This window comes from Myodes glareolus, chromosome 10 (assembly GCF_982192425.1).
Source record: "Myodes glareolus chromosome 10, mMyoGla1.1, whole genome shotgun sequence".
Lineage (NCBI taxonomy): Eukaryota > Metazoa > Chordata > Mammalia > Rodentia > Cricetidae > Myodes > Myodes glareolus.
This window is the reverse complement of record NC_142035.1, coordinates 11,196,320-11,222,928: the sequence shown is the minus strand read 5'-3', so window position 1 is coordinate 11,222,928 and position 26,609 is coordinate 11,196,320. Positions and strand designations below refer to the sequence as shown.

Here is a 26,609-nt window from a genome sequence, read left to right as displayed (position 1 = left end):
TGATGGCTGTTCTGAGGACCAAGTGACAGATCTGTGGTGCTCAGAATAGCACAGGTCCAGGTCCTGTGCTCTTCGTCAGAAACGCTAGGATCCCCCTGATGGTCGAAGATGAAAGTGCTCCACGAAACCCTGTGAGAGCCTGTCCCTCCCAGGCCCTGCACCCTCCAGGTGAACAAGGGGACTGGGTCACCTCTCCCATTGGCTCCCTGTGGTAGGGACAGATTGCTTCCTTCCTTTCTGTGAGGTGCCAGGCAGGCCCTAAGCTGGCTGATGTCAGCAAGGCTGCCGCCCACGACGGGAGGAAGTGGGTAGGTGCCCAGGACAGCGCCAGCAGACATGCCCTGCGGCAGCCCAGTCAAGGATGACGTGGGTATCACGCACCGCTGTGATGAGCTTGGCCGAACGCGGAGGTCAGGTCAAAGATGCAGCAGGGTCAGGGTGGGTGCTGATGGGGTGCCCTGTTCCTGATGCTCAGGGTCCCTTGTGGGGACAGGGCCCTGCAGAAGATGGGCAGACATCTCAGGAGGTGTGGCTGGGGAGCATGCGGGACGTGTGTGTGTGTGTGTGTGTGTGTGTGTGTGTGTGTGTGTGTGTTCAGGCAAGGGCACAGTGTGGATTGTTGAGTGTGCCAACATGTTTGGACATGAGGTCTTATTTGCTGGGGCGTATTCGGGAGAAGCTGGGTGTGTTTGTTTAATTGTGTGTGAATGTGAGGCCAGGTCTGGAGTCCTGGGAGGGAGCAGGAGCATGTGAGGATGGCATTGTATCCCTGCCTGTGGGTCTGTGTGTGCAGCCACTCTGGAACAGGCGTGACCGGGACAGGCAGCCACGTGATGATACCATCCAGAAAGGCCCAGGAAGTGGGAGGGGCAGACACCCTAGAGGAGCACAGGTGGCAGACACGAACACCTTACCGCCCCGGCAGGTTGGTGACCCTGTTTCCCTCCTGCCATCAGCTTCTTAGAGGGCTCAGTTCTGGGGCGGATGAGGCTTGATTCGGTCAGTGACAACAGCAATATTCACCCAGGCATTCAATCTCTCGGTCATCTGTTCACTTTTTCGCTTGCTCACTCAGCATCCACGCATTCACTAATGCATTCATTCAGTCAGTCACTCATTCATACACTTATACACACTCATCCATACACATATACACACTCATCCACACACTTACTCCCTAGCTCGTCCACACAGCTGTTCAGTCATCTGCTTGTCCCTCCATTCACTCACCCGTTCTTTCACTCATTCATTCACGCATTCATTCATTCCCACACTGATTCACCAGCCTTACTGAGCACCCTCACAGTCTCAACCGTGCTCAGTGCCCAGGCTGCAGCCCACAGCGAGCGACTTATCTGCTAGGATGCTCACATGCCACAGGGGCTGTGCGGGACCCCAGCATTTGCAGGGCGTTGTCTGTTGGTAAATGTGGCAGACAAAGATAGAGGAGAGAGCTGGGAACACCAGGCAGGCCTTTGTTCTCATGAGGATTGGCCAGCCATGGTTTTAATGTGAAACTGACATTTGAGCAAAGACTGAAGACATTAGGGAGCCAATGTCCACTAGGGAAGGAGCACTCTAGCCAAGGCCGTACATAGCAAACGCAAAAGTCCTGCAGTGAGCCCAGGTTTGTCATGCAGGAAGAAACAAGACCCAGGTAGAAGATAAAGCAAACAGTGTGACTGGGAAGGCCAGGGATGCGAAAGTGGGGAGTTGAGGATCCACAGTAACTGGGGTGCAGGAGGGTGAGGCAGGAGGCTCAGGGGTGTTCTCTTCAGTTCACCTGCTAATAAAAAGCCACTTTGCGTCACCCTGCAGCTGTGTCCCAGTCACTCGCCAAGAGTCTGGCTTCTTGGCAACTCTCAACACAGCCCCAACAGAACCAGGCTGGCTGGGGGAGCTTCTCGACCTTCAGGTTCCCTCCAGGGCCCCCTGTCCTGAAGGGATCGGAGGAGGTGGATGCCACCCGAGTGAAGGGATTGTCACTGTCCAAGCTCCACAGGCTGCATGTGCAGCCCCAGAGAACAGGGCGGTCTCTCCCTCCTCCCTTTTATGAGCTGTGAAGGAGGCTCGTCCGCTTGCACAATCGCCCCTTAATTGCCGTTTCCTCTCGGTTATGTCACGGATCGGCCGCTCACGTTATTAGGCTCTCCAGCCTTATCGTCTGGAGCAGTGCCAGCTCCGGCCTGACCTAGTTTCCCACCCTGTTTCAAAATGCCTCCCTCAGCCTTAGGACTTTTCCTAAGGAGAGGGCTCGGCCCCAGCTCCATGCTAAAAATAAATTAGACCAAGGAGGGGGGCCGTCGAGGACTCCATGGAAGTGCTGAGACTGGAGCTAGTGGCCCTGAGGTGATGGCTGGGCCTTCCCTGCCTAGAAGGCCCCTAAGGGTGTCTCTCCTGTCCTGGGGACCCAGAGATCCCACCTGACAAGCTGTAACATAAGTAAGGACGACCCAGCTCCCTCTTTTCTTGCTTGTGGACTCAGAGACTGACTTTGGAGAAGGGAAATCCAGGTTGGAAGTGAAGCCTGCCTCTGCCATCCATCCGTTCATTCATCCCGCTGACTTTGCCCAGGGCTGAGTGCTGATGTATTTGAGGTCATGCCCTTGTTCCTACCCTTGCAGAAATCTGGTGACAAAAAGATTTTGAAATGAGGGCAGCAAAGAAAACTGTGAAAACTGTGGCAGAGTCACCACCCTGAGTCCCAGACAGTGAGAAGAATCAGGGTCCCGGCACATTGCCGGAGGCTGCCAACAGGAAGCGGTAGAGAGATGCTGGCTCTCTGATCCCTTGGTGACAAGCTGACACCTGAGTCTGCTCACTCTTCACTCGGGCCCCTCAGTGGCTGAGCCTACTCCTGGGCCTCTTGGAAAGCAAAGGAATCGGAGTATTGAGCAATGTGCAAAGGTCCTGAGTTAGAAGTGCTGGGACAGAGAGGGGGGAAACGTGGGGGACAGGCCAGCGCCTCCCTTCACTCACTCTTTGTTCTTCATGTGAGAAGTGGGGGATAACTCCAACCTCTGGCCAGACGCTGGCCCTGTGCCCCAGGACACATGGTTGCTGCCCGGGGTTGGGCCTCAGCCCACAGATTTCCAGAAATGACGCCTCCTGGCCAAGCAGGCCTGGGCAGCGGAGGCGGAAGTTTTCATTCTGCTTGTGCTGTGCGTGAGGCTGTTTATCTAACTTGGCCAGAGCCTGAGTGCTGGCCCAGCAAACACTCTCAGTTATGACACAAACACAACGTGTTCACAGGAGAAATATTTGAAAAATGCAAATTGGCAAAATTTTTTTTTAAAATGATGGCAAAAGAGAAAGCATGCAGCGGTGGTTGGGGTGGGGCAGGGTGGGGGAGGGTCAAGGATCTAAATGAACTAGGGCTTTCACCCGAACTCTGTGACACAGTAACACATCAGTCACAGGCAGAGGCCCCAGAACAGGCCCCTTCCTATGGTTTAAGCTAAATGACAATGCTATTCTTCATAGCCACTGAAGGCTGAGGACAGTCTCTATACCAGTCTGGTATGACCAAGATGAAATATTGGCCGAGGAAGCAGAGACACACAGCGAGAGACGAGAGATGCAGTTGTGTCTGCGCCTGGGTTTGTGTGGGTGTACTTGGATGTGTCCAGATGGGCCTGAGTGTGCCCGGCTGTGCCTGGCTGTGCCTGGCTGTGCCTGGGAGGTGTGGGATATTTAGACACTGTATGAAGACACATTGCTGTGATTGATTTACTAAAGAGCTGAACGGAACAACCAATAGTTAGACAGGAGGCCTAGGCAGGACTTCCGGGCAGAGAGAGAGGAACAAGGAGCTGAATCTAGGTGCGCGAGACACACCAGTAGAAGTAGAACGGATAGGACACCCAGAACGGGAGAGAGGTAATGCCACAAGGTAGGACGCAGAGTAATACAAATGGGTCAGTTTGCCTGGTCTGCACAGGGCGTTCCAGGACAGGCTGCAAAGCTACACTGAGAAACGCAGTCTCAAAAAAAAAGGGAGGGGTTACTCTAAGTTATAAGAGCTAGTGGAACAAGACTAAGCTAAGGCCGAGCTTTCATAATTAACATTAAGTCTCCATGTCCTTATTTGTGGGCTGGTGGCCCAAAGGAAAGTCAGATTACTCCTGAGTGTGCCTGGGTGTGCCCAGAATGTGTCTGAGTGTGTCTGGGAGTGCCTGGGTATGGCGGTTTGAGTGAGAATGGCTTCCAGAAACTCATGTGTTTGGATACTTGCTCCCCAGTTGGTGGAACTGTTTGGGAAGGATTGAGAGGCATGGCCTTGTTAGAGGAGGTGTGGCCTTGATAGAGAAGGTGTGGCCTTGTTCGAGGAGGTGTGCCACTGGAGGCTATCTTCGAGGTTTCAAAAGACTCACATCATTCCTTGTGTACGCTCTGCCTTCTGCTTTCAGATCAAGATGTGAGCGCTCAGCTGTTCCTGCTGCCCTGCCTTTGCTTTGCCGTGTGAACTTTAACCCTCTGAAACCGTCAGTTCCAAATAAACTTTCTTCTATAGGTTTCTTTGCTCATAGTATCTCTTACCAGCAATAGAAAAGTAATAGAAATTGGTGCCACGAGTGGGCTATTGCTGTGACAGGCCTGACCATGTTGCTTTGGGGAAGAATGTGGAAGACTTTGGGACTTTGAACTGGGAAAGTGGTTGAATGATCTAAGCAGAGTTTAATGGGCCCTCCTAGTAGGAGCTCGGAGAGACACTAGTGCTGAGAGCAATGTGGGCTGTGAAGACCATTCTCATTATATCTTGGCAAAGAATGTAGCCATTTCCTGCCCTTGTCCTAAGACTCTGCCTGAGGCTAAAGTAATGAACTAATTTATAAGTTGCCTTGGCCATGGTGCTTTGCCACCGCATAGAAAAGACAATGGCGCGCATGAGCACACACATGTTTGTGCTCCTGGAGTGGAGGAAGCAGCCTCTGATGATGCCCAGACGTCTGTGGGAAGACCCTGGCCTGGCAGCATGCTGTGGGCCGGCAGGATGAGCAGAGGTACCTACCAGAGCTTCTCTGTGCCCCCAGCACTCTGAGGACACCAGCTCCAGCTCAATCCTTTCTGAGCCTGTGTCCATCACTCACGTTTGGAAGGCTGGCAATGCTCTCCTTGGGCTCAGTGACTTCCAAACAGTCTAAAGTCACTGGCTGGATGCCTGCAGGAGAGGGCCCATTTCATTCAGACACCTTCTTCCTCTTGTTCTTCTACAACTCAGACACCAGGTAGTATCTCAGACAGATGGACTGGCTTACCTTAATGTAATTTTTGAAAAGCTTTGATTTTTAAATAACCTTACCCCCCTACAAGTGAGGAGACAGAGCATCTGGTCCCAGAGCCAAGCATCCCTGGGTCCCACTTCATCCCCCCCTGAAACTTCTAGACAGATAAACATGCTTAAGAACTCTGAGAGTCAGGAACCCCTCATAGGGAACAAAAGTAGACCTAGCCCTGACCCCTTAGCCAGCCCCCAGACCACAGTAAAGCAGCTTGACTCTCCTAAGGTGTTTCTCGAAACAGAAGGAGGGGAACCTCCCCATGGCCCCTCAAGCCCAAGCCTGGCTGATTCAGTCTCTGGAGACTGGCTCACCACAGCGCTCCACTGTTCTAGCTAGCATCTGTCAAGTCCTAGATTGAAAAACCTGATTCAAGGTGACTTTGTAATGAAGGACAGACCTCTCTGCCCAGAACTTTCAGGTGTCAACTGTGGGGGACACAGACCCTGGCTGACAACATGGGTGTGACTGCCCCCAGCTCCAGGGAGAGCCACGTGGATCCTCCAGTCACTCCGTCTGTCCCAGCTCTGGCTCAGTCGTTCTGCTGTGTGGCTTCTGCCACTGGGGAAGGCCCAGGTTCCACTTCAGTCATTCCCTACCCTGCTACCACCCTGGTTGCAAGTTGGAGGAAGGTGAGGGGCAATAATGGGCCTGCTACACTTGTCTTCTTATCAGGAAGCCTTCCTGGCCCTGCCTGGGTCCTAGCCTCTCCCAGCAGTGAGCACCCATGCAACCACCCCCAAATCCAAGGGGGATAAAGGAAGGTGTATAGACAGAGACTGCTTGTTTGCTTTCTGGCTGTCCAGACTCGAATAATCACACAGAAACTATATTACATCACAACATTGTTTGGCCAGTAGCTTAGGCATATTCCTAGCTAGCTCTTACATCTTAAATTAACCCATTTCTATAAATCTGTGTATCACAAAGTTGAGGTGTCTGTATCCTCCAGCAGCTACATGGCATCTCTTTGACTCCGCCTACTCTCTCTCTGTATCTCTTCCAGCCTGTCTATATTCTGCCCTGCCATAGGCCAAAGCAACTTCTTTATTAACCAATGGTAATAAACATATTCACAGCACACAGAGGGGAATCCCACATCAAAGGTGTGCTGGTGGGCCTGTGCTTGCCACACAGGTGCAGGGCTAGAACTCGGGGAGAGCAACTCAATGTAGGCCTTATAGATGCTTCATCTTTCTTTTCTGCCCCACCACCCTCCCTCATGGGTTTCTGTCCTGACCTTTGTCTGTCCCGTCCCTGAACAAGGAGCCAATATCTTTTAAACACACCTTCGAGGTGCAGTTCTGAGCTAGACCATCACAGGCAGGCCACGCTATGTGACAAATCTCCGTTTACCCAACTCCCCCGTGTCCTTGCCGCTAGCCTATATCCATCTTCCTATGTGTGTCTGTCATCTCTGGCTGTAGGATGTGGCCTTAAGACCCCTGAGCCCTTGGCTCTCCTGAAAATGAAATTAGCCTCAGATTGGCAGCCAGCACAGGTCTAAGGGGCTTGGTCCCTCTATCTACCGTCCAGTCTGAGGCCAGTAGCTGGCAGGATACAGCGGGCATCTCATTTTTCTCTTAGGACTTGTGGTCATGGGCACATCTGTGTGTGGTGGGCAGAAGCAGGAGAGATGGAACATGGCATTGCACTGACTCTAGGTCAAGAGCCAGCTGATTGGCTGAGTGACACTGTCCCCTTCTTCAAGGGAGGGGCCTTAGAGCCTGGGTGCAGATCTGTTGGCCCTGCCATGGCATCTCCTGCACCTGGCTTCTCTCTGCACAAAGTGGGATCCCTGGAGTTTTGCCCCCCACTAATCTTTCTCATCCTAATCTTTCTCAGTCTTTGGTTCCAGACTACCTTAGCCAGTACCCACTTAGGCTTGTTAGCACTCAGACCTGCACGCCCCGCCCTAGCTACTCTACTGAGGTCAGTGGCCTATCAGTTATACCTGGGGTCCATCTGAAACCCCAAATCTTTTTCCTACTCTGACCCTCAAGGCCTCAGTCTCCTCTTGTGTTCCCAATGAGGAGCACACTCATCTAAGGGATTGCCTGATCTAGACACCAGATGCCACCAAGTGCCCTGGTCTTTACAGTCCCCTCATGCAACTGCCGTCATTAGTAATGACCTTGGCTAAGCACTATTCATGAGCCAAACCCAGGGCCCAAGGGTTGCATATCCATTTCTGGAATCACCCTCAGAGAGACACTTGTGTATCTTGCCCACAGTGTGAGACGGCTCTCAGAAGCTACAGTGACTGTCACTAAGCTGGTTGGTGCTCTGAGTCCCCAGTCTGAGATACTTCACAATTCTCATTGTCCCGAGCCTGGTGATGAACACCGCCGAGCAGACCCCTCATGGAGCCTCTATCCATCACCACATGGTAAGGCTTGACGGTGTTCACACCGTGTGCCAAGTAGCACCTGGGTACAGAGAAACCCGAGTCCCTGGGAATTGGGCTCAAAGACAATAAACAAATATTGAAAGTGTGGTGGGAGAAGAGCTTCAGAGAAACAAAGCAGGGTGAGCCAATGGCCTCTAGCACAGGGCCACTGTGCTGCTTGGAAATCAGAGCTGGCCCCTGGGAGACAGCTCAGAAGGAGAAGCATTCACTGAGCAAGCCCGAGGATCCCAATTCGAATCCCAAGAACTTATACAGAGCCAGGCACAGTGGTGCACCCCTGTAATCCCAACAACTCCTCCAGAAAGGTAGGAGACAGAGACAGGAGAACCTCCCCCAGAGACTCTCAGGCCTGTTAGCCTGAAAAACAACAAAAGACCACGTCTCAAATGAGGTGGAAGATGAGAATGGACACCGAGGCTCTCCCCTGATCACACACATACCATGGTACATGCGCATCCACACCAACACACACGTGAACGTGCTCACCCTATGAACACACACAAAGGTTAGAAGGAGGAAGAACCATTGCAATGACGTAAGATGGGAGAAAGTGCAAAGGCTCTGAGGCAGAAAGGGCTTGGAAAAGACGTGTACGGGACAGAGGAGGGCATGCTGGGGGTGTGGCTTGGAGCCTGAGGGACACCATGCCCTGACAGGTTCCCACAGAATCCCTCTGGCTGCCACGGCGATGTGATGGATAGGCCAGAAGCAGGAAGTAGGATTTGCTTGCCTCTTGACACTCCCACCTCTGAGAGGGCTCGAACTTGACTGGCAGTCTCAAAAAGCTCAGGAAAACTAAACAAGATTTTCAGGTTAAACAGAGGCAGAAGGTGCCAGGTCCTTCCCTGGTTCCTGGTTCCTGGCTGCCGCCTCCCACAGCATCATGGGTGCTGACAGGGTGCCGATGGGGCTTATGGCTGCCCCACCCTGTGCCCGATGCCTGCTGTCTGGAGATGTGCTCTGTGGTGTGTGTGCCCCAGTCAGAGTGGCTGAGGATGAGGATGCTGACAATTGTGGACCAGGGAACGACTCCGGCCCTTTCACCTCTGCAGAACTAAGTGGCCTGATTCCTGCTGTGACCCCTGCCTAGGGTCACTTATCTCATCCTCCAAAGAACAGCTTATTTATGTCTGTGGTTTGAGTCTCTAAACCTGTGACATCAGATAAGGATTGTGTTCACACACACACACACCAAACACCACCACAGAGAAGGGAAACTGAGGTAGATAAGCCCCAGACTGACTTGCAGAGAAGCCCTTCTCAAGGTCCTCCAGCCCTCTTACCCCACCCTCACTTGAGACAGGGAACTACGTAGCCCAGGGTGGCCTTCAATTGGCTGTGTAGCTAAGGATAACCCCTGACCCCTCTGCCTGTGTTTACAGGTATGAGTCACCGGGCTGGTTTATACAGTACTGGGGATGGAACCCAGGGCTTCTCAGACGCTAGGCAAGTGTTCTACAAACTGAGCCACATGCCAAGCCCCTGCAGTACCCATCCCTCACCGGCCTTCTCCTTGTTACACTGGTGTCATCTGAATAAACCTTGGGACTTGTCACTTGTGGTTACCCTTGAGCTTGAGATCATGGGGAATGGGAACCCAGCTCCCCAGGTCGGCTCCAGCCAGCCTTGATGGATGGTCCTTTACAAACAACTATCAGCTTTGTAAATTCTGCCTCGCTTGTTAGCCGGCAACCGCTTGGGGTCTCTGGAATGGTTGAACACTGAGAGCTGGTCAGGGCCTCTGCAGGAAGGCCAGTCTGGCTTTATCTGGTCTGGTGTACAGGAAGTGGGCACCCTGCTCCCCACAGTGTGGTCAAGCCCGGAACCCTCTAGGTTCTCAGCCTGGTCTGCCCTGTGGCTTCTGACTGCCAAGACCTCCCTGCCTGGGACAGGTTATCTTTGAACAACAGGTTCCTGCGTGGGGGAGGGATTCTGATCACAGAGAGACTCAAGGAGCCTCTGGCCGAACAAGGCCCATTGGCGATGGGATAGTATCCATCACCCATGATCCAACATCTTAGAATTGCAAGCCATTTTTAAAAAGCTAGAGTCAGGTGTGGTGCCGCACACCTTTAATCCCAGCACTTGGCAGCCAGAACTCTGTGAGTTCGAGGCTAGCATGGTCTACGAAGCAAGTTTTAGGGCAGCCTGAGTTACACAGGAAAAACCCTGTCTTGAAAAGCAGAAAGAAAGAAAGAAAGAAAGAAAGAAAGAAAGGAAGGAAGGAAGGAAGGAAGGAAGGAAGGAAGGAAGGAAGGGAAAAGAAAAAGAAAGAAAGAAAGAAAGAAAGAAAGAAAGAAAAAAAAAGAGAGAAAGAAAGAAAGAAAGAAAGAAAGAAAGAAAGAAAGAAAAGATCCATCCTCTGCATTTACTGAAAACAAAATCCCAGTTGGAGTAGGAGGAGAGGGTGCAGCAGGAAAAAGACACAGGAAGATGAAAAGTCCACAGTTCAGAGTCATCTCTGGCTGTATATCGAGTTGGAGACCAGCCTGAGCTACTTAAGACCCTGTCTCAGTAAACAAAAGAAAACCCACTGAGATTTAACGTGAAATATCTACCACTCCGACTTGCCCAAATCCTGGCCATAAGAGTGGGTCCCTTAGCTCGAAGGTGACTGTGACTGAGGTTGGGCCTTTTAAGGGTTGTACAGTCTGTCTGTTTCCAATACTTTCTGCCACCTGTAACTCCCCTGAGGACTGGGTCACTGTAGCTCCCTGACCTGGTTCCAGCCCATTGAGGAGCTACATAATGTCTAGGAACTAGGGACTAGGGACTTGGGGGAGGGCTTGTGCCGCCAGCCTCCTCTGTAGTGGGCACCCCCCCACACACACTCCGCCACCCAGGGCTCTGTTGAGCTTTCTAGAGGGCAAAGGAAGGAGAGCAGAGAGGAGTGGTATGAGCAGGTGGCTGCTTAACCTTTGATCTGCTTTGGTCAGAGGAGGGGGAAAGGGTACCTGCGGGCCTCCTCTGACTATATCTCCTGCCTGCTGGCCTGCAGGCCCTGGGGACTCTGACAAGAGCCAGTTAAATCCACCTTCTAGCCAGGCTTCAAGCAGATCAGAATCTGGGAATCCTAAACTGGGTCTTTGATAGCCTTTTTGCTTTTTGTTTTTTTCCTATCAGCAAAGACCCAAGACAGGAGACGAGGGAAAAAATGTTCTCCACAGGAAGCCCACCCAAAGAGGCCACACAGGACTTGGAAAGGCGCCCCTGAGCACCCATTCTCACAGGAATCCCTGACATGGGGCTTCTGAAGTGAGGAGTAAGTTTGAAACTCACCCGGTAAGAGGTTCCAGAGGGAGCCGTTTCTGAACCCAGAATCACTATGGCCTGTTGGTGCCAGCCCTACCAGCTCTATCCTGTGACTTCTGACCACCCTCAGTCTCCTCAACTGTCCTAGCATCTCGTAAGGGGTAAACAGGGGTAAACAGGGCTTTGCTAATCAGGCCTGGTGCATAGTAGGCATGTGCTTCCTTGACAGTATGGGGAGCCCCGGGGCCGTTTCAGGAGGGGAGTCAGACAAGCCTGGGCCTGGAGCCCAGGAAGATGCTGGTGCTGAGGGCGCCCAAGGCCCTGCAGTATGTGAGGTCAGGAAGCCGCCTGGTTCAGGCCAGAGGGTGGTAAATTCAGGGCAGAGTTCAGTGGGAGCAGAAGGCACTTTCTTCATGTACCTACTGGGGTGGGAGTCCTGGGACCTGGCTGAGTGCTCTGCTCCCCCCAGGCTATTGACTTGTAGGCAGGGACTTAGCAGGGAGTCTCTGAGGGTGTATGAGGGGGTGGGGGACTCTCCCAGCTCTGTCCTTTCTGAACTATGTACACTGTGAGTCCCAGCCTCAGTTTCTCCACCCATGAATCAGTGCCATAATAAGACCAGCTTGGACTGGAGAGTGTCTATAGCACAGTTAATAAAAATCCGGAGACAGAGCCTGGGGTTCAACCTGAAGGTCAGAAAAGCAAAAACAGCCAGTCACTGACTCTTGTCTCTACCTCAGTCCGAAATGGCGATCCTGCTTCTAGGAATCTCAGAATGAGACTGTGATTGAGAGCTGTCTCCTCCATTTTATATTCCCCTCTAGTGCTGGAATTAAAGGCGTGCACCACTACCTCCAGGTTTCTATGGCAAATTATTGTGGCTACTGGGAATAGAGGTGCATGTCACCACTGCCTGGTCTGTAAGGATGATGGGGAGCTGTTTGACTCTCTGAACTTCAGGCAAGCCTTATTTATTAAAATACAACTGGAATATCCCTCCATGGCCCCTTTGGCAGAGCGCTTTCCTGGCAAAACTAATGCCCTGGGTTCCATCCCCATTGCCCTATTCCTGGGGCACAGTGACATGTTGAGAAGTAGACACAGGGAGATCAGAGGGTCTTCTTGGGTTACATAGTGACTCCCAGGTCAGACTGAAATGCTTGAGACCCTGCCTCCGAAGCAAACAACTGGCAAGCTGGTACTCAGTGGATGGAAGCCCCCAGCCGCAGAAAGCTGAAGAAGGCATAGGATGGGCGATGTGTAGCCATTCCCAGCCCTTGTGAAGCTAGCCTGTCTGCAGGCTCAGCCTTTTCCATTGAAGACAGAGACTGGTTTTGGCTCACATACCCCAAGTCTCCAAGAACGACCGGCCCCCTTCCAGAGGACCTGGGTTCAATTCCCAGCACACATACAAGGTGGCTCACAATCTTCTGTAACTCCAGTTCTATGGAATCCAATACCCTCTTTGGTCTTCAGAGGCATGCACATGGTGCCTAGACACACATGCAGGCAAAACACCGGTCCTTGTAACCATAAAAATGACATTAAAAAAAGAAGAAGAAGAGCACCCCCGCCTCTCCTGCCCCCAAAAGCATAGTGACAGAAGAGGATGCAGGCAGGCACACCCAGCGAGGAACACTATAAGATGGTGGGGGCCAGGGGAGAGGCACGGAGGCTGCCTGAGGAGGGATCATCCAAGCAGAGGCCAAGGAAGGACTGGCCATCAGGAAAGGCTGGGCACGGTGGACAGTCTGGGACAATGGATGTGCACATGTGACCCAGGCTGAGGAGAGGAGCGAATCCTCTGGGCAGCCCAGACTCTCAGTCCACCCTCACAATCCCTCTGGGCATCTGTGCTCATAGGACTTCCCCACACGTGCTGCCATGCTCCTGGGCTGCAGACTGCCTGCCACTCCCAGAGCGGGCTCTCAGGACCCTCTGTCCTTCACTATCTGACCTTTGCCCCTACCCTCTCCTGCTTGAGTTTCTTCCCCATCTTGACGTAAGCCGTCTGGGATTTCTCTTTTCAAATGCACAGTGGCATTTTCATTCATGCCTTTCTTCACTGCACACATCCCAAGAACACCGCTCATGTCCCCTGGGCAGTAGAATCCACCTGCAAACAGCGGGCTAGAGTCCCTGGCTTCTCTGACAGACTCACCTTTTCAGGGTGGGCAGAGAGGAGCAAAAACCCACAAAATCTCCAGCTGTCTCTTGAACATGTAGGTACCCACTCACAGCCGCCAATTTAGAAATATCTATCCACTTTCCAGGGAGGTGAGCAAGGCTCAGAGAGGGGAAGCGACCTTCTGAAAGTCACACAGCTAGAGAATGTCCAAGCTGGGCTTTATTTTTCTTCACTTATTTGGGTGTGTGTATGCGTGTGTGATTTGGGGTTTTGTTTGCTTGCGTTTTTTAAGTTTTTCTTTGTTTTGGTTTTGGTTTGTTATTTTGAGACAGACTCTTATTATGTATCCTTGTTTGATCTGGAATTTGCTATGTAGCCCAGGCTGGTCTCAAACTCACAGAGATCTGCCTGCCTCTGTCTCCCAACTGCTGGGATTAAAGATAAGGTCCACCATGTCAGCCTAAACTGGGATTTGAACTCATACCTGTCTGACTCCAGAGTCTTGCTTTCTACTTCCCTGGAGACTTCTAGACTCAGTCACAGCCATGTGCCCAGACAGCAGAAAGCTCAGAGGTCCAGTTGCTGGTGCCTGGGAGCCCGGTTCCTTCCCGCCAGACTTGGGGCAGTGTGAGCTCTGCCCTCCCTTCCAGCAGCCTAGACTGGGAATGCCAAGTACACGGTCACTCTGGCCAGAGCTGATGGGAACAGGACGTCCTGGTCCTCCTGCCTGGCAGGGCCCAGTGAGCTATTTTGGGCACGTTTATGGATGGGACATAGTGCCCAGCTGGACTCTCAAATCAAGAGGAGGGCCCAGTACTGGCCCAGCTGGCTATGTCTCCGTGCCCTTCCCTCCCAATGAACGGCCACTGTGAATATTCTGTCTACAGCCCATGCAGAGGGTGAAGGCTAAACTGGATGATCCAGGATAGTTGGGGGTTCCCCCAGTACATACAGATAGATACTGGGGTTCACGAAGACAACTGCATCCAAAATTCTGAAGTTTGACTCACCAACTAGCCAGCAGGGCATAAGATAAAATAAGAATAGCTTTCAAACTTGGACAACTGTGTCTCCTCTTAGCAATTCACTACAGCACATTAGATCCCAGAGACTCAGTTTCCCTGTCTATCAATTGGACTGACAATAACCCTCACTCATAAAGAGGCGATGAGGCTTGGACACCCAGAACTCAGCCTGGCACACAGCGAATGTTCAAATATTAAGACTCACTCTGCAAGCCCTGGTTGACAGCATCTTTTGAAAGCATAGCATGGCCAACACTGGCCAGCACTGATGGATTTTCGTATCTCTTCACCCCTAGTCATCCAAGGGGTGGGGGACACACACGGTATCATTGCTATCCTTTTTGCACAGTGAGAAATTTGAGCCTCAGTTTGGGGAGGTAGCTCCATTGGTGCTTATGTAGCATGCAGAAGTCCTGGTTGCTATTCCCAGCACCATGTAAACCACAGGCACTTGGGAGGCTGGGTCAGCAGGATCAAGGTCATGCTTGGGTATGTAATGGCTTCGAGGCCAGCCTGGGCTTTATGAGGCTGTCTCAAAACAAAATGAAACACACACAAAAGAAAGAAAAAAAGAGAGAGAGAGAGAGAGAGAGAGAGAGAGAGAGAGAGAGAGAGAAAGAAAGAAAGAAAGAAAGAAAGAAAGAAAGAAAGAAAGAAAGAAAGAAAAAGGCTTGGAGGGGCCAGCAAGATGACTTGTTGAATTAGGAAGCCTTTCTAACATACTTGATGGCCTGAATTCCAACCCCGGAACCTGTGCTGTGGAAGAACCGACTCCCACAGTTCCTCTGACCTTTATACGCTTGCTACAGTGCTTGAGCGAGCACACACACGAATTTTTAAAACAAAAGCTCGAAGAGGAAAAGGCTTGCCCTCAGTCAGTCTTGTGGCAGGCACAGAGCTCTGAAGCCTCCTTTGAGTTCAGACTCACAGCGGGGGGGACTGGGCAAGCAAGCACTCGTTCCAGGGCCAGGGCCTGAGCTTTGAACCCATGAGACCTGGACACTGCAGGGCCAGGGCCTGAGCTTTGAACCTGTGAGCCCTGCCCACTGGCTCTGTGAGCACCAGCATTCTGTCATGTTTTTCAGCTCTGTCACCCCTGAGTCCCAGATGAGACGCATGGACCTTGCAGTCCCAAGGACAAAGTGTTTCAGGGTACCCGCCCCCACCACCTCCTTTGTCTTGCTGTCATCAACAGAAAGTCTCTAAAAAACTGTCAGGAATTGTGGGGCCATGACTGGGTGAATGAGGTGCTAGGGCTCAGCGGGCAGGGGAAAGGGACTCTGGTACCTGCTCAGCTCACTCCACAGCTGAAGGAAGTAATCTCTGTGATCTGCCCTGATGTTTTTCTGGCCTTCAATTTTTTTTTTTTTAACCAAGGGATCTTCTCCAAATAGCCCATCCCCTTGGGTTGCTCGGGGCAGAAATCAGTAGAAGAGTCTGTGCTTAGTGTGCTGGGTTTCCATCCCCAGCATGCACACCCCAAAAACCTCCTCCGAAAAGATCGTGTTTCCCCGTTTCCTGGGCCTTTGCCCTCCCAGCATCCTCTGCTGAGGCCTCTCTCTACTCTCCAGATCCCTTCCCACAGCAGCCCCTCCCTACAGGACTGGCCCCCCAGTTGCCATGGTAACAAAGAGTCACGGTTTTTTACCTACCTGGTGCCCTGGACCCACAGTGCACACCTGGCAAGCTGACCCAGACCCTCCTGAATCCCAAGGTTCTGCCCTGCCCTTACTGTCCAAGGTGCTCAGGCCGCAGTGGATGAGATAATCAACTAGCTACACACACACACACACACACACACACACACACACACACACACACACACCACCAGCCACAAGTTCCATATCTATGGATTCAACCAACCTGGGGTGGAAATATTCAGAAAAAGGGTGTCTTGTGCAAGAAACTCCAGCAACTTTTCTCCTTTGTAATTGAGGAAGCCACACAATGTAGCATCATCTACATTGTATCGGGAGTGGAAGTCTCTAGAGGGTTCAGAGGAAGAGCGGGGCTCCCAGAAGGACTTGGGCATCTGACGACTTTGATCTCCACCAGACTCTGTAACCAACCTGGAAACTGAGGAGGACAACCTAAGCCTACATCTCATTGCCACCTTCAGAGCCACCACAACCCCAATGCCAGCTTCCTTATCTGCTTAGACTGTGGCAGTTGGCTTCACGCCTGGCACCCTGACTGCTAGCTCCGCTCCACTGTACCTACAGTGGGGACACATGTTTGAAAAGACAAATCAAGACAACTCACTCCTGGCTCCAAACCCTGCATGAGTCCCCACCCTCTTCAGATAAAAATCCTGCTCCTCTCGGTGACCTGTAAGACCTGCATGAGCCAACCCTTGCCCACCTCCTCAACCTCATCGCTATCCACCTATCACTGGCTCTGCCCCTTCTACCCAAATCCTTCCAGTTCTGGAATCAACAGGCTAGCTTCTCTCTATCTTTTGTTCTGAGTGTCTTCTTCCGTCCCTGTTTGCCCAGTTCCCTTTCTCCCTTGCTGGGGTCTCTAGTCACCTCCTGGGAGATGCCTTCTAGGACCTCCCCACTCCCAGTGCTGCCCAAAGGCCCCACCTCCCTGCCCTGGCTTTGTTCTCTGCTGTACTAAGTTTCTACTGGAGGCTCATTGCTTGTTTCTCTGCGTACTGTTTTTGTCTGGTTTGCGGCTAAACATTTAACAACTGGTCTTGGCAAAGGGTGCCCCGGGTTTTACATTGACTGATTTCTGTGATGAAAATAATCTGTTGTTTCCACTTGACAGAACCAAACAGGAAATGTGGATTACTCAAGGGTGTGGGAAGGGTGGGCGAGAGCGACAGCGGGGCGATCAACAAACAAAGGAGAGAAAGAAGAGGGATTAGAAGGAAGGGGAAAGAAGGGAAGGGGAGGCACACACACGCAACCCCCAGCACTCAGGGGGCTGAAGCAGGAGGATTGTGTATTCAAGACCAGCCTGAGCTAAGTAGCAAAATCATGACTTAAAGGAGTTGAAGGAGCCAGGCAGTGTGGCACACACATTTATTCCCTGCCCTTGGGAGGCAGAGGCAGGCGAATCTCTGAGTTCAAGGCCAGACTGGTCTACAGAGCTAATTCCAGAACAACCAAGGCTATGCAGAGAAACCTTGCCTCAAAACAAAAAACAAAAGCTCTGAAGGAAAAGAATGTGCTAGGCTTGTGGAGTAGTAACTATTTTTAATTGTAATTTATTTGATATTAAGGGCGGATAGCACTGTGTTTGCTGAGTGCCATGTGTGACAATCAGCTTGCAGACCCCATGGGTTAGAAGCAGAGACCCAGGAGGCCCCTAGACCTGAGGAATGGGATAGGCTTTCTATCTAGTTTCTTTCACTCTGTTCCCCGAGTTTTAGAACTGTGAAATGAGTGACCAGAATCTGAGGTGTAGGGCAAGGCTCTGGGTTGAGCCTGCTCCATATGTGAGCCTGGCTTGGCTCTCAGACCATCTCAGGCATTAAGGCTGCGGCTGTAGCTCCGTTGGTAGAGTGTTGCCTTGATCCTCAGCACCAGCTCCACTGGATGTACTGGTGTAGGCTGAAGGACCAGAGATCAGGAGTTCAAGGCCATCCTTAGTTATGTAGGGAGTCTGAAGCAGGCCTGGTCCATATGACACCAGAGAGAGAGAGAGAGAGAGAGAGAGAGAGAGAGAGAGAGAGAGATAGCTGTATGACTAAGCAGATAAAGGTTCTTGCTCACAAATCAAAGACCTTGGCTACATCACCAGTGGAAGGAAAGAACCAACTCCACAAAATTTCCCCTCTGCCCTACACATGCATATGTGTACACACACGCACATACATACATGTATGCACTTGCACACACATATACACACACTGTGACACATCCTTCCAACTATATTACACATGTGCGCGTGCACACACACACTTCTCAGTTTAAATAGTATTTTTAAAACATTTTATTTTCTTTATTTTACAAACAGGAGGTGCCTCGTGGGTTTGGGATTTGCGACCTTTAGAGAGGTGGCAAGGTAAAATGGCTGGCCAGGCTACAGATGAAGGACAGCTGAAGTCCCAGAAGCAACAGGACCACCAAGTGTCACAACTCAAAGCTCCCCAGGTTCTGGGGGTGCCAGCGCAGTAGAGTGACTCTGTGTGTCAGCGCTGGAAGGCTGGAGTCACAGGTCTCTGGTGACCAAGGCAAGAATGAGTCCCTCTGCCCACAGCTACTGGTCCTGGGGCTGGCTGGATCCTGCCTGGGCAGAAACCTTGGCCCGGAAGAGCTGAGTGTCTGTGAGCCCAGCAACAGCTGGAGCTTTAGGGGGACAGTCCCCAGTGTGGGCTGGAGACACACTCTGAGGTCCTTCTGTGTTCTTTCTCTGTTGCTTTCCCAAGCAATAACGCACTTTTTTTTTAAGGTGGCAGAGAGAGGGCTCAGCAGTTAAGAGCACTGGCTGCTCTTCCAGAGGACGGGTTCCATTCCCAGCACCCACATGGTGGCTCACAACTGTCTCTGACCCCAGTTCCAGGGGATCTAACACCCTCTTCTGACTTCCCTGGGTAACAGACATGCATATGGTACACAGACATATACATGCAGGCAAATGCGCTCATACATATAAACTTTAAGTAAAAATTAAAAACTAGGGGGCTGGAGAGATGGCTCAGTGGTTAAGAGCATTGCCTGCTCTTCAAAGGTCTTGAGTTCAATTCCCAGCAACCATATGGTGGCTCACAATCATCTGTAATGAGGTCTGGTGCCCTCTCTGGCCTGCAGGCATACACACAGACAGAATATTGCATACAAAATAAATAAATAAATAAATACATGTAATTTAAAAAAAAAATAAAGGTGCATTGCCACCAGTGCCCCCCCAATTAATGTAAATCAGATTTTGTCATTCTGCTGTATGTATAATAAATGAATAAATATTTAAAAAAATTAAAAACTAAATTTTTTAAAGTTCCCAGCATTTGAAAGTCAAGAGGGTCATTTTACACAAGCTCTCCTGAACTAGGCACGGTGGTGTGTGTCTGTGAGCAGAGCACGCGGGAGGCTGATGCAGGAGGATGTGAGTTTTGGGAAAGCCTAGCAACCTAGAAAGATACTGTCTCAGAATAAAAACAATAACAATAAGCACCCCACACACACACACACACACAGGTCTGGGCTCGCAGATTCTCTGGGCTGTGGGCCCAGGACCGCCTAGCCACATGGCTACTGCTCCCTGTCAGTCAGGGCAGAAGCTGGCAGCTGCGACAGTCCTCACCCCCTGGAGTCTCATGACGGTCACTCAATCACAGACGTCAAGAAGTCATGTGGACAGCTGATGTCATCTCACCTCCCTATCTCCAGACTGGACACTGTCCCTGTCACACAGCGAGTGCCTTTGGGAACAGACCTGGGGGGGGCCTTTCTCCCGCATAAGGCCAGCACACAGTAGGCCTGCAGGTCCTGGAATTCCACTAGATGCCTGCTGCTCACCGGGCTGAGCTCCCGTGGCTGCAGTAACTGGTGCAGCCCAATCTGGTCCCAACTGGAATGTGGCAAGGATGGCCAAGGGCAGCGTTTAAAAATACTGTGGAGCCTAGGAGGTGGACACTCAGGGCCCAGGCTGGCGTGGCCAGTACCCAGCTCAGTTCCATAGCCACCGGCTGAGATTGGGGAGCATCCTGACTGGGCTAGGCCAGGGCCAAGTGCAGAAACAGCAGGGGTGTCAGGGCCTAAGAGGAATAAAAAGCAGCCGTTGGACTGGTGCTGGACCTGCCTGCTGTGCCCACACCAAAGACCCATAGCCCAGGGAGCCTGGACTGAGAGGCCTCCCTGCACTGTATCCTTAGGAGCCAAAGTGTGCCCAGCACACCAGAGCCGTGGTTAAAAATAACCATGGGGGACAGCAAGCCTGCAGGTGGGCTTGGAAGGAGCCAGAGCTGACCCAGCTCCCACAGGGTGCCATGCACTTCAGAGGTGTGAGCTCATGGGACTGTAATGGCCTTGTGGGGAGGGGAGCTGTCCCAAATGGGGAAACTGAGGTTCAGAAGCTGTGTTGCCTCTGCTCCTGGCCTCCAGGGCCCGTGTCTGCAGGTGCACGAGCACCTAAGGTGATACACGAATGAGTAGATGAACTAGATTCCCCCCTGTTTGAGACAGCAATGCCTGCTGGGGGAAGGTAATCCAAGGGAGGGCCAGAGTGAGGAGTGAAAGGAGCTCATCTCTGAGGCAGAGGGAGGGGTGCAGAGCAGAAAGAGCCTTGCTGAGCAGCGTTTGAAAGATGGGGAGGATGAACCAGCAAGTGCAAAGGCCCTGGGGCTAGCTAGATGCTACACAGAGTTTGTGAAGAGGACAGAGGAGAGGTGGTATGGCTGGGGCCGTGTGCATAGGAAGGGTGTGAGGCAGGGGTGTCAGCCTTTTCATAGGTGGGACCAGTTGGGCATGGTCTCGGCAGAAGGTGGGAGCCACGGAGAGCTCAGAGCAAAGTGAGGTAGAGCTTGACCTGGGTTCTGAAGGAAGCCCTCTGGTGCATATGAAGAAGGCAACCTTAGGGCTGGAATCAGGTACAGGGGCACCTGTCCCCTGCTGCTGGGTCAAAAAAGTGACAGAAACAAAGAAATTCAGGTGACTTCACAGTCCTGAGGAGTACGGGGGCAGTTTCTATCTTGAAAAGGCATTTAAGAGCACCTTATCATTAGTGTGGGGAAGGGTGTGTGTGTGTGTGTGTGTGTGAGAGAGAGAGAGAGAGAGAGAGAGAGAGAGAGAGAGAGAACTCACAATATATGTGTGAATGATGTATATGTGCAAATGTGTGTGCAGATGTGTGTGCAGATGTGTGTGCAGGTGTGTGTGTGTGTGAGAGAGAGTGCACTCATAATATATATGTGAATGATATATATGTGCAGATGTGTGTGCAGATGTGTGTGTACAGATGTGTGTGCAGGTGTGTGTGAAGATGTGTGTGTATAGATGTGTTGTGCAGATGTGTGTGTGTGTGCAGGTGTGTGTGTGTGAGAGAGAGTGCACTCATAATATATGTGTGAATGATGTATATGTGCAGATGTGTGTGCAGATATGTGTGTACAGATGTGTGTGTACAGATGTGCGTGCAGATGTGTGTACAGATGTGTGTGCAGGTGTGTGTGAAGATGTGTGTGCAGAAGTGTGTGTGTGCAGATGTGCATGTGCAGATGTGTGTGCTCCATGTCTGTGTGCATTTGATATTTGTACACATGCACCACGGCTCTCCTGTAGAGTCGCAGGACAACTCTGAGGAATCCTTCCACCGTGTACATTCCTGGGACTGAACTCAGTCTGTCAGGCTTATGTGACAAGCACATTAACTCACTGAGCTATTTTGCCAGCCTAGGAGCCTTCATCTTGCCAAACTGCCTGAGCAGAGGGGGTGCCCAGCAGTCTTTGCCGGCCTCCCAGGACCTGTAGAGTCACAGTGACCCTGTGGGCCTCACTTCCTGACACTCCCTCCAGGTTTAGATCCAGAACTCCCCAACCCCCATCCCATCCCTGGCCTCATAAATGTCCCTTGTAAATGTGTCATTCTGTGACGGAGCCAGAAATCCCTTCTTAGTTCCTGGATAGCAGCACGCTTGTCCATAGCTCTTGCCGCAGTAACTGGGGGGACCCTGGTCCTTGATACTCATGGCGTCATAATTGCTGTAATTTAGAAAAAGCAGCACTCGAGAGAAAAATGCCATGAGACAGAGCTCAGGAGGGGGTGGTTATTGGGCAAAAGTGAATGGGAAAAGGGGAAAAGAAAGAGGGGAGACTGGGCTCTGAGGACAGGAGTGGCAGAAGAGGAGAGAGAGACAGAGAGAAGGGGAGAGATGGGAGGTGGGTAGAAGGAAAACGTAGTGAATGTGCACCGGAGCTGCTCTTAGTGGCCACAGCTGAGGACATATACCCCAAGGTCAGGCCAGGTGGGGCCAGGACAGACGCCTGAAAAGTAGCAATGATCACACCGGCAAGTGGTGATCGTGTGTAACCTACCGAGGAACAAAGGGACAATGGCATGGTGACCTGTCTAGGACTGCGTAATATGAAGGTGACCTAGATTTGTCCTCCAAGCTCCTAACCCTACACTGACTGGGAGGAGCCCCTATTGGCCTTGCAGAGCCTGGGTGGGCTTGGGGGTCTTGGATGGGAGGAGGCTTCCGTGGTCCTTTCCCCAGTCACTCTGAACTCTGAGCATCCTCCCAGACCTGGCCCTTGAGTTCTGTACAGCACCTAGGGTGGACACTCTGATTCTGCAGGTGGGAATCAAAACTCAGGGTGGGGGAGAAGATTGCATGCTTATTGTCACGTAGCATGTGGGTTCGGTGTCCCAGAACCCTCCTGCAGGTCCTTCCTGAGTTGTCTGTGTCCTATTCTCCACAACAAATGGATGAATAGATCATTAAAGAGATCGTTGGCCATGTTGGGGGCCCTCAAGGCAAGAGTCATGTGGTCTTTTCTTCCAGCTGCCTGACCCGAGGACAGAAAGATCAGGGAGAGGCTGGGACCATGCTCAAAAGTTTATTAAGGCCGGGGCTTATTCTTCTGCCGTAGGGGGATGCTGGAAGATGAGGTGAGCCCTAAGGAGAAAATGTGGATGGCCCCCTTCTCTCCCTGGGCCTCAGTTACCCCTCCAAGAAAGCTGTCGTAAGATGGAGGACGCAGTCTCTCTGCCCAGTTCACTTCTAGGCCACAGTCACCTTCAAGCACGGAAAAAGAGTGCCACCGAGTAAGGGGACCAGTCCTAACCAAGGTCATAGCCAGGAGGAATGGAGTGGTGGGTGGCCCCAAGTTCTCCCACCCCTGGGCTGGTCCATCTCAGCTACTAATAGCCCAGGCTTGGGTTTCATTGGTCACTTCCTGTGTGCTGGAATGATCCAAGCAAATGGAAGCATTAGACGTCATTAATCTTTACCCAAGTGTGTGCGGCGGTGGCGGTGGTGGCGGCGGGGCAGGCTGGGGGTGGTGGGGAGGAGGGCACATGTCCCTCCCTCTCAGACCAAGAGGCAGAGATCATGAACAAGGCCACGGAGCCAGAGGTCTGCAAAGCCGCCCCCACCTCTGGTAGAGCGGCTGAATCTCCAGTTTTAAATCACAATACACACAGTCAGGCATTCAGTCAGCGCTTGCTGGTTGGTGAGAGTGTGGAGAAACCCCTGGAGATAGGCAGGGTTTTCCTGTTCTGGCCACAGTGTGCAGAACCGTCCCACGGGCTTCCTTCCATTCCTTCCATCTGTCGCCCCCTCGCCTCTCCTGGGAAGATTTAACGGAGCAGAGGGCGGAGGGCCAGAGCAGTGGCCGGGGCAAGGCCCCGCCAGGGTGTCAGGTTTCCTGGTCAGCCACCTTCGCCCCTGACCAGTCCTGTCTTTCCAAAACAGAACATTCAGTTACTGCCTGTCCCTGGGCTCTGCTGCCCTTGTGCCCTGACCTCGCTTCCTGCCTATTGCCCTGGGTTTTCCCAGTACCTTGTCACTTGCTGCCATCTCACAGGAGAATGGAGTAGAAAACAAGGGAAAGGAACGAGAGGCTCCCGCAGAGAGATGGGAGCCGCTGACAGAGAAAGATAGACAGTAGACATCTGCCAGTAGACAGAGGAGAGGGACAGAAAATGATAGAGCAGCCCATCGTACCCCCCTTCACCCCTAAACTCCCTCTGTGGCCTTGTTTCCTTCAGCCCTTTCTTTCTCCAAGGCTTCAGCCTTCGCTCCCACCATCACCTGCCTGTGTCCTGATCTCAACCGAGGGCACTTACTTAACCAGCTCCCCATCATTCATTCCTCCTCCTCCAGGAAGCCCTCCCTGTCTGCTAGGGGCCACACTCTCCTCTCGTGATTCCATCTCCTCTCCTGGGCGTCCACCTCTGAGGGGGAGACACCACAGCACCACGCTTACCCAACACCTTCCCTGGAACACTTCCCTCAGTCAGTGTTAGAGCTCGCGGCCATCTGTGTTCCTAGATCGAGGGGCTGGGTAAGTTAGAGTCTGTGTCCCCTCTGGTCCCAGGAAGGCATGATCGGTTTGCTGTGTCCCCCGTTCCCTCAGCGCTGGTGGAGCAGGCACTGAAACATTGCCACAAGGAATGAATGAATGAATGAATGAGCAAGCGGGTGAATAAATGAATGAACACAGACACCCACAACGATCTGCAGAATCCGAGTTATATTTTCACCCGTTGAGATGAGGTTCAAGTGCTCGCTGTTGTCCTTCAGGTCTGAGCCCAGGCCCCTGCCAGAGCCCCTGCCGTGCCCAGTGTCCTCAGCCGCCAGGGTCATAAGTCATGTCACCGAGCTGTTTTCATGGTTAGCAGCACTGTCAAGACAAACGGAACATAGTCACATAAACAACCTCAATGTCACCAGCGGACCTTGGTCACTGTGGGACAGTCTCCAAGGCTGACGGGCAACTGCCCAGGTCTTGTTCTGGGTTCTGGTCTCGCTGTTCCGTCCCCTCCTCCCCAGGACTGGTAGGGCAAAAGAGTTCCCTGGGCCAGGACTGTCTTGTCCTGCAGAAGTGGAGAAAGGGGCCTAGGGATCCTGGGGGAGGGGTGAGATGCAGAACAGACTTAGCTCGTCACTTAGCAGAAGCTTCCTTGATGAGTCTGCTACTGTGCTCAGGATTCGGCAGCTGGGACTGTCCCTCCACGGCCACAGAGTCAGTTAAGAAGTCCAGCGAGATGACACCTAATGAGCTCCCCATACCCAGAAGCTGCCCTGAGTCTTCATGGCCAACCTCTGCGGCGGGAACCAATCCCGCTACGCTTTCACAGAGCTCACTGAGCCTGTCACACAGCAGAGGAGGCAAGATTTCATCCAAGCTCGGTGTGAGCCCAGAATCTGGGGTTCAGAGAGTCTGGCTCCCCGGTGACTGGCTGCTTTGGGAAGCAAGTGAGGTTGCTGGGGACTGGCTGATCAGGCTCCTGTTGGCTATAGGCCTCCCTCTTCACCTCTGACCCCGAGATGGTAATAGCACTGTCACCAAGTGAGTGGACCCATGCAGGCCCCCAGTGTAGTACACCATGTGGTCAGACTTCCTCCAGCTCCCTGGTGCAGACAGGCACTGTCCCTGCCCTCTGACACCGGGCTGCAGTGGAAAGGGGACACGGCCACAGATCGAGGTCTGTGCCAGGTTGTAGCGGCGAGATGAGAGGAGAAGTGGAAACGTGAAGGAATGCCCATAGGTGTCCTCAGACACGGATGTCCAACACCACCTCAGTGATGAGGGCAATGTGTCTGGATGTGCGGCACGTGTGTCTGAGCAGAGTCCTACCACACACTCTGACTCGCGCGGTCCTGATCCACAGGGGTGTCTGCCCTGCCACTCACCAGCTTCCCCGGTTCACTCAGTCTGGACCAGTTCAGCTTCCAGACATGGCTGAAGGTCCCTGAGGACAAATCAGCCCAGGCTCAGTCGTTGGGTTTAAAGCTCACTCTGTGCCGGGCACAGATGCTGTGACTGGCATGAGCCATCCTCACCAGCATCAGCCCTGGGAAGGCGGGCTTTTCCCACGACTGCCACACAGACACCAGTCCACAGGATGGCAGGGTTTGCAGAATGAGGGGACCTATGATGAGTCTCAGTGCCTTCTGCAGCCTTCTACATATTCCTATTCCTATGTCTGTGACTGGAGAGAGCTCCATGTCTTCCTGTCCCATGTGACTGTATCAGCTCATTGCAGGACAGAGCTTCCCTCGCTAACCATGTCTAAGTGGCACATCGCTGCCTACATTTCTTCCTCCCTCCCTCTTTCCTTCCTCCCCTTTATTCCCCAACTCCTCCCCCATCTCTCTTCCTTTCTTTTTTGAAACAGGGAGTTCTTTCCTTTGGAAAATTAGGTTTACCCAATCTGTGAAAAATCTGTAAAATTATTGTAAAGAATAAACTATAAATCTTTAAAAGAAGGTTTGTAAAATTAAGAGCAGAAAGAGAGAAAAATTATTGTGTCACCTCAAAGACCATTTTACCTTTGGTCATTTTCTCCATTTTGAATTTTTAATACTTTAAAAGTTTCTCTTATGGGTTTGAGTGTTTTGCTTGCATGTGTGTCTGTACACCTCATGAAAACCTCATGTCTGTGGAGGCCAGAAGAGGGTGATGTCTGATTCCCTAGAACTGGAGTTACAGAAGGTTAGGAGCTGCCATGCAGGCGCTGGGAAGTGACCCTGGGTCCTCTAGAAGAGCAGCCAGTGCTCTTACCTACTGAGCCATCTCTCCAGACCCCATTTTTAAATTTTCGTAGAAAGTTGTAACCATATTTGTATGAATCCCCAAGCCCTTTTGTTCCCTAGACTATACAGAAATGCCTTTGTAGTTTGGTTCAATTGTCACTGCTTGTGTAAAGACCCCTGCTGTCCCCTCCCTGCTGCTCTGGTCCCCCTCTTCCTTCACAGTAGAAATCTCAAACTTTCGCTCGCTAATGCGACAATCCAGAAAACTACACTTCCCAGCCTCCCTTGCAGCTATGTGTGACTGTGTTCTGGCCAATAGAATATGAGTAACCACCAAGTCCTGCCCTTAGAAAGGAGGTGTCTC

At 52.0% G+C, this 26,609-nt stretch overlaps 1 long non-coding RNA gene across 2 annotated transcripts; it reads left to right on the top strand.

Annotated features, from left to right (window-relative positions):
• Nucleotides 1-245: 245 nt before the first annotated feature.
• Nucleotides 246-18,995, top strand: LOC125404911 (uncharacterized). 2 transcript variants are annotated; one of them, XR_007233405.3, is made up of 4 exons: nucleotides 246-410; nucleotides 7,514-7,668; nucleotides 10,813-10,951; nucleotides 18,061-18,995. It is a non-coding gene; the product is annotated as an uncharacterized LOC125404911 (long non-coding RNA). The 2 variants fall into 2 exon arrangements; XR_015003994.2 differs by lacking the exon at nucleotides 246-410 and adding an exon at nucleotides 3,792-3,892.
• Nucleotides 18,996-26,609: the final 7,614 nt, after the last annotated feature.